This window comes from Eurytemora carolleeae, unplaced genomic scaffold (assembly GCF_000591075.1).
Source record: "Eurytemora carolleeae unplaced genomic scaffold, Eaff_2.0 scaffold293, whole genome shotgun sequence".
NCBI lineage: Eukaryota > Metazoa > Arthropoda > Copepoda > Calanoida > Temoridae > Eurytemora > Eurytemora carolleeae.
Window position 1 is genome coordinate 206,244 of NW_019396262.1, and position 16,167 is coordinate 222,410.

General features: G+C 34.3%; 1 protein-coding gene across 3 annotated transcripts in view; it reads left to right on the forward strand.

Moving 5' to 3' along the window:
- The first annotated feature begins 255 nt into the window (after positions 1-255).
- Positions 256-16,167, forward strand: part of LOC111699606 (rap1 GTPase-activating protein 1) — a 22,830-nt gene continuing 6,918 nt past the window's right edge. For all 3 annotated transcript variants that reach the window (XM_023470315.1, XM_023470316.1, XM_023470317.1), the window contains exons 1-2: positions 256-357; positions 12,501-12,591. The gene's annotated coding sequence lies outside the window, so the exon portion shown is untranslated. The remainder of the gene's footprint in view (positions 358-12,500; positions 12,592-16,167) is intronic.

Here is a 16,167-nt window from a genome sequence, read left to right on the forward strand (position 1 = left end):
AATAATATGTAAACCAAACCATGAAGATTCAATCCCTGGAGCAAACAGTATGTGACACGTCAAGGTTTGAGATTCTAAATCTTATATCTGTATCTGTATACTGTAGAAGCACTGGAGCTGTCAAGAAACCTAAACTCTGGTCGGATGAGCCGGGGATGATATGAGAGAGGCATGCAGATGTCTGAGGAGGGTATGTGTGGGGCGGGGCGCTCTTAGCTACGGAGTTACTCACATGTTGGTTTAGTTGTGAGTGAACCGTGCTCACGATACCACCTTGTGTACCGTTTAGATCTCCCACAGTGTTGCTTAGTTAGATTTAACTCCTAGTGATAAAATGTCGGACACACAGAGAATAATGTGAGTTTTTATTAATTATTATTACAGTGATTTAAACTACATCAGTTTACTATCCTGCTTGATTAATTCCTAATTAGAACACTTATTATGTAATTAAAAGCGTTGTTTACATTTTTTTAAAATTTAATAGAATCAATCATTAACTTGCTTGAAATTACGGGGATTTATTTATCCAATGTTCGATTAGGTTTAATTAGGTTGAGCTGAATATCTTGTATATTGAGTACTAGTATAGGAGGGCGGTGTGCATGTTTTAATTATTTTAAAACCTTCCTTTACAAGCAACTCAAGTTTAATTATTTGCACAACACTCGGACTCAATTTATAGATAGACCAAAATAAATTAAATTTTTTTAAAATAAATTGACAAAAGCTTTTAGAAATGTATTTTCATGATTACGTTTTACTAAAAGTGAAAATTGCCAAAATTATTGTTCGTTTTATTTTGGATCGATTAGATTTTTTTCGGGTGTAGAAAATTGCATTTGATTGGCCTGGGAGTAAAATAATGCAAACTTTGCAAAGTTTACTGAAAACTGCTGATTCGAATTCGCATACATGGAAAAATCTAATATGTGCGAATTAGATCTTTTTTGGTTCTTAACTTGGTTTTTTGCGCATTTTAGTTTTTAGAAAAGTTTGCACATGATTTATACTTTTTTTTGGTAAAGCAAAGAAAGTAAATAGTAAAGAAATCAACAAAATTTGGGGAAAATGGGGAGGTGATGGGGGGGGGAGGTAGAAATCTTTGCAAAGATTATTTGTTTGGTTCCGTGACTTATCTTATTTTTCTGGATTGAAAGAGAAGCCGCGAGTAATTTATCCCTCTATCTATCTATCTTGTAATTCTATCCTAATCTTACGATCCTGATATGTGAACCAAACTTCCTAATCTAAAATATCACCTTCCTAACTCAGGAAATGTGAACCAGACTTCCTAATCTAAAATATCACCTTCCTAACTCAGGAAATGTGAACCAAACTTCCTAATCTAAAATATCACCTTCCTAACTCAGGATATGTGAACCAAACTTCCTAATCTACAATATCACCTTCCTAACTCAGGAAATGTGAACCAAACTTCCTAATCTAAAATATCACCTTCCTAACTCAGGATATGTGAACCAAACTTCCTAATCTAAAATATCACCTTCCTAACTCAGGAAATGTGAACCAAACTTCCTAATCTAAAATATCACCTTCCTAACTCAGGAAATGATTTTCTAATCAACATTTAACCTTACAAACGTAAGATTTTTACTTCTAATCGTTCACTGGAAATTCCTTCTTTTCCAGATTTCCCAAGATTTTATTCGTAGATTTTTGTCTGTGATTTCCTAAATTCACATATTTGTTTTCTGACAATTACTCCGCTACATTACCGATTCACAACGATACTTTTTGCCCTTATCGGATTAAAAATTCGAGAATAATGTCGTTGTTTTTCTGTATTGAAAAGAAGTAAATTCTCTCAGTTTCCTTCATTGTCTGTGCTGCATAAAACTGCAATTAATTTATTTACAGAGATCTGTGATTCAAGAGGGAATTCGAGAGACAAGTCTAGAATAATATCGTTGTTTTTTTTGTACTGAAAAGACGTAAATTCTCTCAGTTTTCTTCATTGACTGTGTTGCATAAAACTGCAATGCATTTTTAAAGAGATCTATGATTGAAATTTATCAGATTTTAGAGAGAGATATTAATCTTTAAATGGAAGATGACTTGAAATTACGTTGACAGTCCTTTAATAAAAAATAATCAATTTTAAGATAGAAAACTGAGATTTCTCCCTTTTTTTCTTAGCCCAAGGTGTTAAGGACACCGTTGTGAATCGGGTGGGCCCCTCTTACTGCAGGGTCACTTACAACCATCCCTTAAAATCCTCTACATTGTTTTTTAATCAAGTATTTGATAAAAGTATTGTTATCAGGATTAAACGGTCTGGCACAATACATTGAGACCTCAAACAATTAAGATAAAGATAAAGATAATTGTCCCTAACATAATCATATTTTTCCTAATCTAGGATAGATATTTATAATCTTAAATATTCTGCATAACATAATCATAGTCTATCTAAGTTAGGATATGGTTTTATGCTCTTAAACATTTTTAAGATCTTATTTTAAGATTAATTAAAGGTTTAGAGTTTAAGATTTTCTTTCTAACAATCTTTATCCTTCTAACTATATATCTATCTATCTATCTATCTATCTATCTATCTATATCTATCTATCTATCTATCTATCTCTCTCTCTCTCTCTCTCTCTCTCTCTATATATATATATATATATCTTCTTCATGAACTGAGTTTACATGAAATAAAATCACGAACCAAGGGCCACCAAGATCCACCGTTACTTAACTATTTTATTCATGTGGAATAATCAAAGTATTATGCTTAAAAGTGATATTTAAGTAGATATTAAGTTTGTTTTGAAACTTTATGACAGAAACAATCTCAAGAACTGACGAGGGTCAACCCAGACCGAAATATATTTTCAATAAAATGTGAAACTAACATCTACTTTATGATCTCTTTGAGGTTTGGTCCAGTATCATCAAACAATTTTGAATATGTAGTCAATATCTTGAATTTTAAACAAGTAAACTTTAAACAAGTAAACTTTAAACAAGTAAAATATAAACAAGTAAACTTTAAACAAGTAAACATTAAACAAGTAAACTTTAAACAAGTAAACTTTAAACAAGTGAACATTAAACAAGTAAACATTAAACAAGTAAACTTTAAACAAGTAAACCTTAAGGAAGTAAACATTAAACAAGTAAACATTAAACGAGTAAACTTTAAACAATTAAACTTTAAGGAAGTAAATTTTAAACAAGTAAACTATAAACATTTAAACTTTAAACAAGTAAACTTTAAACAAGTAAACATTAAACAAGTGAACATTAAACAAGTAAACATTAAATAAGTAAACTTTAAACAAGTAAACTTTAAGGAAGTAAATTTTAAACAAGTAAACATTAAACAAGTAAACTTTAAACAAGTAAACTTTAAACAAGTGAACATTAAACAAGTAAACATTAAACAAGTAAACTTTAAACAAGTAAACTTTAAACAAGTGAACTTCAAACAAGTAAATTTTAAACAAATAAACTTTAAACAAAACACGTAAAAATTTAACAGGTAAACTTTAAACAAGTAAACTTCAAACATATTAACTTCAAACAAGTAAACTTAAAACATTTAAACTTCAAACAAGTAAACTTAAAACATTTAAACTTCAAACAAGTAAATTTTAAAACAATTAAACATTAAACAAGTAAACTTCAAACAATTAAACATTAAACAAGTAAACTTCAAACAAGTAAACATTAAACAAGTAAACATTAAACAAGTAAACATTAAACAAGTAAACTATAAACACAAAAAAACTTAAAACTATTAATTGATTAAATCCTGTGATTCCAGGTTGAAATATACCCTGATAGGTCTGGTTCTTATCCAGCCTGTAATGGTTGTTAAACACACTGCTCTAAGTGCAGATGGAGTATAAGTGTTGAACCCTCTGGCCTGAAATGGGTTTAATGTTTTGATAATACCGCGAGGCGCATGGTTTGGCAACATATAGACCCAGATTGATTTGATAGATTTGATAAATTCCATGATCTTACCCCCAGGCCTAGTTATTCACTCATATACTTCTATTCAATTCTCTTTTGAATGTGCTCAATACTTTTTCTGGTCGGATTCCATTCAATCTATTAAAGAAATAAATTCATGAGAAAATGATTACATAAGAACGGATTTATTTTCAACGATCAATGAACATTTTCTCATCTTAAGAATTCAACGTAATGCATAGAAAGATTTAATATAAAACAACCAGAATTTCGTAATAAGGTTTGGCTGGATCAGTCAGATAACAATTGAGAGTGTAACGGCAGGGTTGGAAGTTTTAGGAAATCTTAAATGTATGGACGAAGTGGCTTGTAGACAAGTATTCCCTGCATATGCATGTTTTTGCAGAATTTAGCTCCAGGTCTATCGTTGGATGGCATTGAATCTGATGAGTGTAGGTGTAGATCTATCCCTGAGAGAGATCTTGAGCTTGAACCCTGTACCCTGAAGGCACAAGAAACCATTTCTCAAAACATTATTGATTCCTTGGCTTTAATTCAGGACAAAACCTTTAATTAATTAATTTTAGCTCCGTATACCAGCTAGACCTAGGATATTAATAGATCCTGCAAGTTTCCAAGATGAGAACCAAGGATACTTATTGGATTTAAACTATTTCTTTATATATATATAATATAATATATAGTGGAAGTGCATTTATTGCTTCTAGACATAATTACATGATAAATAAAGAGTGTATAAAAGGAAAAGAAGTTGAGAAGGTCCAAGATCCGACACCACCGATTTGCGGATTTCATAATCCTCTTTCGGGGATTTCATCCTCTACAGAAGTCCCCCCTAAGTCTCGAGCATAGACAGAGTCGAGACTGATAATTATCTCCTTGTAAGTGTTTACGGAAAAGAAGTAGAAGGGGTTCTGGTGACAATAGATCATTATTCACAACTAGTTGTTTGTGAATTTCTAATCTGCCCCCTCACTCACGTTATGATCAACGTTGTGGAAGGCTGGCCAGTGGCCATTTAAAGAGATCAGTAGTAGTGAAGGTTAGGCGGAATAGATTTAGCATGTAAAGAACTGGCGTCCAGAATATCTACGAGTAGGTTAAAGATGGTAGATTAGTTGCTTGATAGCTGCAGAACTAGCTGTTTAGCTGATTAGCTCCTGGAGTAGCTGTAGCTAATGAGATTTAGGCGTAGCTGTAGCTGTGTAGGGGATTAGCTTCAGGAGGGTTGAAGTTTAGCTTATTAGCGCCAGGAGTAGCTGAGGTTTTGCTTTTTAGCTCCAGGAGTAGCTGAGGTTCAGCTTATTAGCTCCAGGAGTAGCTAAGGTTTAGCTTATTAGCTCCAGGAGTAGCTAAGGTTTATTAGCTCCAGAAGAAGCTGATTGTAGAATGAAAGAATAGTGAATCCGTGGATAAGAAGTTTAAGCTTGAGATTTTCATCCTCGTCCAATTCTTGAGCTGTTTCTTGAAACCTTTAATTCAAGTTCTTCTGAATCTAAAAATATGGTTGCGAAAACATCCAATAAAAGTTCTGATGAGGAATTTAAGACCAAGAACCAGATTGAATGAATAGTAGTTAAACATTGGACAAATTCTCTTATGCACCGGTTCAAGTTGAAGAGAAGCGGTTCAATTTAGTCTACGTAGTTCAACTACTCCTCACTATCAATTAAAGAAACTGAGTTTTTGCCATAAATTCAAATTTTCTAATCCCTATATATGAGCAACCTTTAACAATTAACATCGAGTCGAAAGCCTAAAGGGATTATTTATAAATTAAAGTTTGTAGCGAAAACGCATTTCCTTTGGCCCCTAAAGCAATGATTTACAATATTAATGCCTTGAAAATATCATCATCCTTTATAATTTTTCCTCATTTTAATTCCGAAAGCAAAATGAAAACGCAGTGCCTTAAAACCAAACCGATTTAGAAAATAACTTAGTTTGCTATAATTTTTAATTTAAAAACTATTGTTTTGTAAATCTATGCAAATTATTCCTTTGTTGTTTAATAATTGAAAACTGTTTGAATTTATTGCTATTTTGTTGACAATATCTCTTTAATCTTGAATATATTATAAAGCGTATTATTCAGCAGTATTTACATTTTACACGCAATTATGTAATTCCTTCTAACTGTTCTAGGCTGCCTGGATTAACAATGCATTAAAAGTTATAGAATTATTTCATTTTTATGTACTTTTCAACTAACGATCATGAAATGTTTAAATGCAAAAATGCAATCTAATAGAATTTTATGTAAGGCCCTCCTAACCTAGGATGGTTGCTTGTATTGGTACAATTAATGTTTAGATAATTTAGAAAAAGTGATATCGCTTTCATTTAGGGAACTTTCAATCTCTCTTTCAGTTTCAAGTAACATTCTTTCAATATTACAGCAAACTTCGGTTCTTTTGAAGTACAGGACTAACCTGTAAGCAGCAAGCTGTACAGTATCACATACAGACTATGTACGGCAACACGGTACAGTACACCAAATAAATAATCTCCTTCAAGTGAAATTATTGTGATATATCTATTTATAAATCGATATTCATATAAATTTATGTGATTTGTTTTTCTTCGTTCACGTCATTTAAACAAGGCTCCCTTTTTTCTCGGATAAATCAATGAATCGCTCTCCTTTTTCTCGATTAGATCAATGAATCACTCCCTTTTCCTCGTATATATATCAATAAATCGCTCCCTTTTTCTCAAATAGATCAATGAATCGCTCTATTTTCTCGTATATATGAATGAATCGCTTTGTTCTCGTAAAGGTCAGTAAATAAGAAGAAAAATAGCGATAGATTAAATTCTTTAAAGATTCCAATATCAGTGTTTGCAGATCAAATGCTGTATCGAATATTTTGTTTTTATATAATATGCATGTCAATTTTATGAAATACTAGCTTAAAGAAGCGGTAAACGTAATATTCTAAAAGGAATATATCCAATTTACGAGAATACCCTTTAAACCTATATCGGAGCTACTGCATACGTCTGCAAGTCACTGAATAGATAAACTTTAAATCTATATATGAATTTAGCTTGTCTGGGTGTCTGTTTGTATCCAATAAACGTCAAAACGGCTGAACCGATCAGGCCCAATTTTTTTGTGGTACATCACGTTACCCCAGGGAAGTTTTATAAATGATAAAAGTTTCAAAAAGTTTGTGTTTAAAGGTTTTTGGTTTTGCAAAACTTTTTTAAATATTGAAAATCCGCGATTTTTTTTATAAAATCCTCGAAATTTTGTTCTTCTTTGTTTTTTTAATGTTTACAAGGAGAACATGTTCACAATTGAAATAGAAGAAGGGCACGAAGCGTCCTAAAACCCGAGTAATAATACAAAAAAACTATAAATAAAGGGTTACGTTTACAGTCCCTGTAAACTGCACCATGTACATATGAGTTAATTTAACTGTGTATTATGGGATCCCCCTAGCTGTGTTTGTTTACTTCTGTTAACCAATGTAATCTAGAGATTTATAGTGGGGGGGGGGGGTTAGACCCATCTAAGATATTTTCAATGCATTAATCAGAAATAGACGTGTACTTTCTATAAAGAAATATTTAATTTCCATGTCTTGCCCCCCCCCCTCCTACCTCCCCCCATTCTTACCCCCCCCCCTGCAAACCTATAAAGATGAGTAAAGATGTACTTCTAGATGAAGGATATACGTAGATCAATTTAAACTGCATTTAATTGTAAGTATTTGAGTCTTGATACACATTACACATATATATGTTTGCGTAGCTCAGGGAACAGTAAAGGTCGATGAAGGGTATAGCAAAAATCAAAAGAGTGTAGTATAGATTAATAGAGTGTAGTATAGATCAATTGAGTGTAGTATAGATCAATAGAGTGTTGTATAGATCAATTGAGGGTAGTATAGATCAATGGCGGATAGTATTGATCATCGGAGGATCATTGTTTGTAGGGTAGTATTGATCATTGGAGGGTAGTATAGATTAATGAAGGGTAGTATAGATCAATGGAAGATAGTATAGATCAATTGAAATCAAGGTTAAAGATCAGTTTAGAGGGGTAGAAGGATCAAAAGAGTTTAGTATATAAGATTGGATGTGGTAAAGATCAATGGAGGATCACATACATAGTTCAATTCACAAATGAAAAGCACGATTTTAACTTTTCGCCCCCCTGCTCCTCCGAGGCCCCGTACTTAAATTTAACCCGGAGCTGGGACTCAATACTGTTCCCAGCAATACATCAAACCCTGCTCATCATTTATCCGACCCTGATATTACGGAGAAAATTGCACCTGTTCAATGTTCATCCTAGACCTGTTCAATTCAACCTCTTCATTTATATTGCTTTGAATAACGAATTTATAACAGACTCAGACGTACCTTTGATTTAAAACAAAATTTCGGTTTTTAAATTGACCTTTTAAACTTATTGTTCCCCCACCCGTTTACATAAAATATTTAAATTCTTCTTAATCCCCTCCCTGTCTTGCCCCTTTACTCTTTTCCCACATTTCTTACCCCTCCCCCCCCCCCACCTACATTATTTCTTAAAGAATAATTTAAGTGTGGGTTGTTTCATCAATTCTATTGTATCTGGATGATCAGCAAGTATTCGGGGGAAATTTATATTTTATTTAAATCCTTGTCACGTATCTGTAGTGGACCTATAGAGAATCTGTAGAGAACCTGTAGATAACCTGTAGAGAACCTGTAGAGAATCTGTAGAGAACCTGTAGATAACCTGTAGAGAACCTGTAGAGAACCTGTAGAGAACCTGTAGAGAACCTGTAGAGAACCTGTAGAGAACCTGTAGAGAACCTGTAGAGAACATGTAGAGAACCTGTAGAGAACCTGTAGAGAACCTGTAGAGAATCTGTAGAGAACCTGTAGAGAACCTGTAGAGAACCTGTAGAGAACCTGTAGAGAATCTGTAGAGAACCTTTAGAGAACCTTTAGAGAACCTGTAGAGAACCTGTAGAGAACCTGCAGAGAACCTGTATAGAATCTGTAGAGAACCTTTAGAGAACCTGTAGAGAACCTGTAGATAACCTGTAGAGAATCTGTAGAGAACCTGTAGAGAACCTGTAGAGAACCTGTAGAGAACCTGTAGAGAACCTGTAGAGAACCTGTAGAGAACCTGTAGAGAACATATAGAGAACTTGTAGAGAACCTTTAGAGATCTTGTAGAGAACCTGTAGAGAACCTGCAGACTGTAGAGAACCTGTGGAGAACCTGTATAAAACATTTACTAAATAAATAAATCATGAAAACCGCTTTAAATTCCTCGGACTGTCTAGTGTTGACTGTCTAGTGTCTCCATTTTTTCCTTGATTTCTCCCAGGGTTGTCAGGATAGTTCTAAGATTCTGCTGACTGCCTAGTTAGGGTTTTAGAGATGAGATCATGAGAATATTTTCCTAAATTCAAACTCCAGCTTCCTTGAGAACCAAGACAGTTCAAGCTTCTCTGAGAAAAAAAACAGTTCAAGCTCTCTAAGAATAAACACAGTTCAAGCTCTCTAAAAACAAACACAATTCCAGCTCCTTTAGGAACCAACACAGTTGAAGCTCTCTCAGAACAAATACAATTCCAGCTAATCTAGTAGCTAACACAGTTCCAGCTCCTCTAGGAACCTACACAGTTTAAGCTCTCTAAGATAAACACAGTTCAAGCTCTCTGAGAACAAACACAGTTCCACTTCGTCTAGTAAACACAGTTCAAGCTCTCTGAGAACAAACACAGTTCCAGCTAATCTGGTAGCTAACACAGTTCCAGCTCCTCTAGGAACCTACACAGTTTAAGTTCTCTCAGAACAAACACAGTTCCAGCTAATCTAGTAGCTAACACATTTCCAGCTCCTCTAGGAACCTACACAGTTAAGCTCTCTAAGAATAAACACAATTAAAGCTCTCTGAGAACAAACATAGTTCCACTTCGTCTAGGAACCAACATAGTTCCAGCTTTTTTAGTAACCAACATAGTTCCAGCTCCTGTAGGAACCAACAACGTTCCAGCTCCTGTAGGAATCAACATAGTTTCAGCTCCTCTAGGAACCATAGTACCAGCATCCTTGGGAACCAACGCAGTTCCAACTCCTCTAGGAACCAACAAAGTTCCAGCTTCTCTAGGAATCAACACAGTTCCAGCTCAACTAGTCACCATTTCGTTCATCCAACTCCCTTAATTTTTACGAGAAACAATACCTTTAAGTTGTCGGTATTGTAAAAGGCCAAGTTCTGGTAGAGTTAAAACTTGAAATCTAATTATTTCCTCTGTATGAGTTCTGGTAGAGTTTAAACCTGAAATCTAATAATTTCCTCTGTATGAGTTCTGGTAGAGTTTAAACCTGAAATCTAATAATTTCCTCTGTATGAGTTCTGGTAGAGTTTAAACCTGAAATCTAATAATTTCCTCTGTATGAGTTCTAGTAGAGTTTAAACTTGAAATCTAATAATTTCCTCTGTATGAGTTCCAAACCACTGAATCTTGCCAAATTACTAAAAACCTAGTGTCCAGGGAACAATTAAACCGATCAACCTTCAGTCAAATATCCTGATATATTATTACACAAAAAAGTTCCTTCCGTAATCAAGTCTAGCTAATGTTTTCGAAATATCATTTTAGGAGACCCTTTTATATAAGAATTATACATTATTTTAGGAGACCCTTTTATATAAGAATAATACATTATTTTTTCATAAATCCACGAACCGCCGGTTGTCCATTTTCAGATACAATTACTGTTTTTTCTTATAAAAAGGGGTTCCTTGTTTTTTCAAGATAGAAAAATGAAGATATCTTCTTCTTGTTACTCAGATTATTAAGTTTAATGAAATCGTTTCAAGGAGTCATTTAAAATCCACTTTTGTTTATTTTAATTTAAAGATATATTATACACAGATATAACTCCGTGGTTTAGCTCCGGGGGCGCGTGATATTTTTCTAGTTTATTAATTTCTCAAATATGCGTAAACAATGTGTTGATGTTTTTACGGAATATTCATTATAAAAACCTTGACGCTTGCGTCTAACCTTCATATATTCAGATCAACCAGAAAATTTCACACCTACTAAACACAGGGAGCGTGGGGGGGGGGGGTTGTACTTTTATAAAAATGATAATGCAGATATTTATATGAAGTATCTTGTTTTTACACAGGACAAATTACTATAAATTTATCTAGAATAATGCACATATTGCACATTTATCTATTTTAACGTTCATATATATCTAAGAGGTTCATCATATCTCAGATAACGTGTCTATGTATCTTAAATAATTTGCCTATTTTTCAATTTTTCATTTTCAAATGATCTAGAATAATGCACATATACAAAATCATGAAATTAGAATATCGCACCAATATGTACTAAGCTCAGACTTAAAAAGTAAAGTGATTTAAATATTCACTACAGCAAAAATACAACAACAAAAACATTTTACTTTTAAATTAAAACTTATCTATAAATTATTGCTTTCTACCTCAAGAATGCATCTTGTGTTTGACCCCCGACTCTCATGTTTGTTTAAAGATTTAAGTCTAAAAATGTTTGTTTAGAAAAATATGTCAACTCTATGGTGGACAATTCTCCTAGTTTTGTTAATATTTAGGAGTGGGGGGGGGGGTTTAGGAATATGGCAGGGTAGAGAAATTGTGATGACTTGCTTATATAAATATTTTCATGAGTAAAACAAACAAACAAACACAATAGCTCACAGACAAACACATATTTATTCTGAAACTGAAACTTTACCCGCTCGTAATCATACTGTTCTTAACCAGGAGATCGAAATTAATTAATAGCGAGAAGTTGCTGAATTTGACATTGACCAAGATAGTTCAACTTAAAGAAATATATAATTCCTTGGTTCAACTAACTAGTTCAACAATTTCTCCTTTTCAGCTTGATATCTTAATATTTTCCATCTAAACAGTTTGCTACTCTATTAATTTTCATATTAACTAGCGCACTATACTTCTACTTCACATATTTGTACTCCTCCCTAATCTCCTATTTTTAATTTTATCCCATCTTATCCTTCAATTTCATACCTTTCACATCCCTTTCATCCCTCCCATCCCTCCCATCTCTTCCATCACTTTCATCCCTTCCATCCTTTCATCTCTTCCATCCCTCTAATCCCTTTCATCCCTACCATCCCTCCCTTCTCTTTTATCCCTTCAATCCCTTACATCCTTCCATCTCTTCCATCCCTCCCATCCCTCCCATCCCTCCCATCTCTTCTATCCCTTCCATCCCTTCCATCCCTTCCATCACTTCCATCCATCTCATCCCTCCCCCCTCTTCCATCCCTCTCATCCCTATTTGACTACGTATTTACAGTGTTGTGTACATGATGTAAAGCAGCGGTGGGTTTAGAGATGATTTGTTTCATTGCTTGTTAAACCGTCGCAAGACTAACAATCTGTAACCTGAGATTACACCAGAGCTGGTGTGTTTATGGATAATTAAAGATCAAATAGTGTGAGTTATCAGTAGCTGGAGATAATTTCTTTTTCTAAAGATTTTTATTTTCAGGTTCCGGCATTGATCTTCTTATCCCGGAGCAGGTTTTACCTCGTGACCCCAACCTTTCCCAGTCCAACTTAAAAACCATCATTTGTCAGAGGTAGAGAAGGTTTCATGAATAATCATTAGTTTCTTCGTCCTTTATGGTTAGCAGAGGAGCTCATCATCTATCCATCTATACTGATTATCCATACATCCATCTCTATATCCGTCCTATCTATCTATCTATCTATCAATATACCCATATTTTACTTGTAATATTGTGCAACCCTACCGGTCCATCCTGGGTCTAATCAACCTTTTTGTTAAACAATTTTATTTCTTTATGATTGAGAAAATAAAATTCAAGACGGGGTTTATTCCGTGACAAGAATTTCTCCAGGAAGAGAGTAGATCCTGGAGTATTCTACTCAGGTTCAGATCCAGAGACAGGACGTTTCGTTTCTCAGGGTTTCCGTTTTCGTGTCACTGTCCCTCCTTCTATAGCCAACTTTTCCCTTTCAATCTACCTATCTCAGGTTTCTCTTTCCTTTCTCTTTTATTACTTGAACTTTATGTTTTTGATAAATAGCGGACAAAAATTCGTAAATATAAAAGTATAAAAATTTGTTTTACAATTAAAGCCTCAGGAAGTCTTTATTTACTTATTGTCGGATCAAATTGTTTTTACCGTTCTTCGGTCGTCATTATTGTTTACTTCGCTCCCTCCATTTTAGGAGTGGGGACTCCCCCCTACCCCCCCCCCTCCCCTCCTTCATTTTTTATGCCTTTTTGGGGACGGATATTGATAATTTTCTATTTGTGTCTACTGTGTATGGATGGATGAGACGATACAAACCTCTTTACCGGGAAGTTTATTGTTCCAAGGTTCAGAGATCATAAATATTAAAATATAATATTACAAACAATACTGCTGAAAAATATCTGATCTATTTATAAACTGATCAATAAATTTTAACCTTCCCACCTCCCTCCATGAATCCCTCCATCCCTCCAATCTTTTCATCCTACCTTCAAAATAAAGTCCTAGCCCTTCAACCCTATACCTTCAATCTATTGCCCCCTTCCCTCAAACCATGCCTCATAAGAATCCCCCCCCCCCTCCAACCCTACCTCCAACATATAGCCCCACCTACACCACAGTATTCCCTCAACCCTACAACCCTACCTCAACATATAGCCCCACCTACACCACATGTAGTCCCTCAACCCTACAACCCTACCTCCAACATATAGCTCCACCTACACCACGTTGAGTACCTCCACCCTACAACCCTACCTGATGTATAATAAACGTTGTATACAATTCTCTTTAAAATTACCCCCCCCCCCCGCATCCCACCCCTTAATTCTAATACTCAGTTTCTCAACTAATTGTCTAATAACTTCCAGCTTACATAATTCATCCTTAGCATTGTCATGCATTCATGATCTTCAAAATTCAAACTGAAGAAATTACTAAAATAGTTTTCATTAACAATGATATCCTAACATAATTAAAAATTCAAATATCCAAAGATATTGATATATACTAGGTTGAGAACCCAGCGTTGCCCAGGGTACTCATAACTACTCCCGCCGTTTACCCGCGCTTGGTCTTAAATTTCGATTTTAGCTATTTTTTCCTATAAAAGTGGAATCATGTGTACAAATCTATGGTTAGAAATTTTCTATAAATACAGATCCACAAAAAATACAGGGTGTCTCAAAAAACGGGGAATAAGGGTCTACAGACTCGTTTATAATCGGATTTTAAAATTTGAGAGCATTTTTAAATCTACGTGAAATGAAATCGGTGAATGGTCTTCGATTACATAGGAGTCTGTAGACCCTTATTCTCCGTTATTTTTAGACACCTTATATTTATATATATATATATAAATATATATATGTTTATATAATTATGAAAATGACCATGCAGTTTCTGAAAATTCCCAGACATCTTGATCATATACATCCACATACATGCTTAAAGTCAAAAAGAACTTATAAAAATCTGAAGCTGGAAACAAATGATATGTTTTTTTAATTGTTCTCAATTTCGCTAATACAAACATAACCAAGGTAGAGCGGATAAATTCATCTTCGTNCTAAAGTTTATGAATTTTATCAAATTTCATTCAGAGAAAAATTTCATAATTTCAGGAGTTTGTCTTTCAGGAGTTTGTCTCGTCAGGAGTTTGTCTCGTCAGGAGTTTGTCTTTCAGGAGTTTGTCTTTCCGGAGTTTGTCTTTCCGGAGTTTGTCATTCCGGAGTTTGTCATTCAGGAGTTTGTCACGGCACCGTTCTCCATTCCATGGCAACCTTCCGTACCTCATTCAGCTAAACTTAATTCAACGTTTTTATCATAAATTTTTTAATCTTGAATTATTTTTGCCTTACAAAATTCTTCATCCAGCTGTTGTCATATGTCCAACTTATTAATTCAGCCAAATAAACCAATTATATATATATTTTTTTAAAGCATTAATTTCATCCAATTGTATTCTGCTCTAACTCATCAAATTATTCTATTCATACAACTGTTTCATCCAAGTTGCTTTTAAATTTCGTCAAAGTATCCTCCGGCGGGTATCTTATCTTCCATAGTAACATTTTTCTCTTATCTGAATAGCTTTTATTCTGGTTCTTATACCACTGACCCCCCCCCCCCTCCCCGGCTCCTTTCCTGTCGGCTACAGATCTGAAAAACTCTCTTATGTTTTACATTCTTTTATATCTTGATTTTGAGTAGTTAGAGTTTAAGGTATGGAACCACTCTTCAATAAACCCCACTATTTCTTTGGTCAGAGTACTGCAAATCAATGTAGTTTTGTGGAGGGTGGATCTAAGGATCATTTCCTGATTAGAAAAAGAAGAATTTTGACCAAGCAGTAGGGAGCACCCCATGATAGATTTTTTAGTGGAACTGCTGACATGTAGGATGTAGGACATAAATTCTTCAACATTCTCCAGGTACCCATCCTTCATTGATCTGTAGATCCACCACCTGATACCGGAGAGAGGATGAGAGGTTCAGGATGGATGATTATTCTTCTCCTCAATGGTTTCCAAGATATTGAAAATATTTGGTCTGTGTACCTGACTCATGCAATAGTTGTTGTATAGTGTATACAGTCCGTGTATAATTATTTATTCATATTTCTACAAAATATTTGGATTGAATTCTAACCTGCACTATTCTTCAAAATAAGGTGTATGTAACTATATCGTATTTGACCAGCCAAAACAAGCATTAATCAAGAATCTAAAAATCTATATAGTATTGGTATCGTCTGTTGGTTTGTTTGTGTCCAATAAGCGTTAGAACAGCTGAACCGATCAGGCCCAAACTTTTTGTAGAACCTTACATGACCCCAGGGATGGCTAATGGGCGCTCGATACTTTTTTTGACATTGCAAGCAGGAAAAGGCAGCCAGCGCGAAGCCCACTGTAAGTCTAGGAAATTAAAAAAGAGAAATATGAGTATTACTGTTTATAAGGTTTACTGGCGTCAGGTTGCTTATTACTACAGTTTGTTTTAAGAATAGAAAAGAATAAACTAATGAGAGTTGGTTAGGAATTAATAAGTTAACTAGAAAACTGGACGGTTCCACCATATTTAAAGACAACGAGTAAAAAGATTTTTAAATGAGGGGAAAGGAGTAATTGTGGCTAGGAGTAATATGTATAGGGG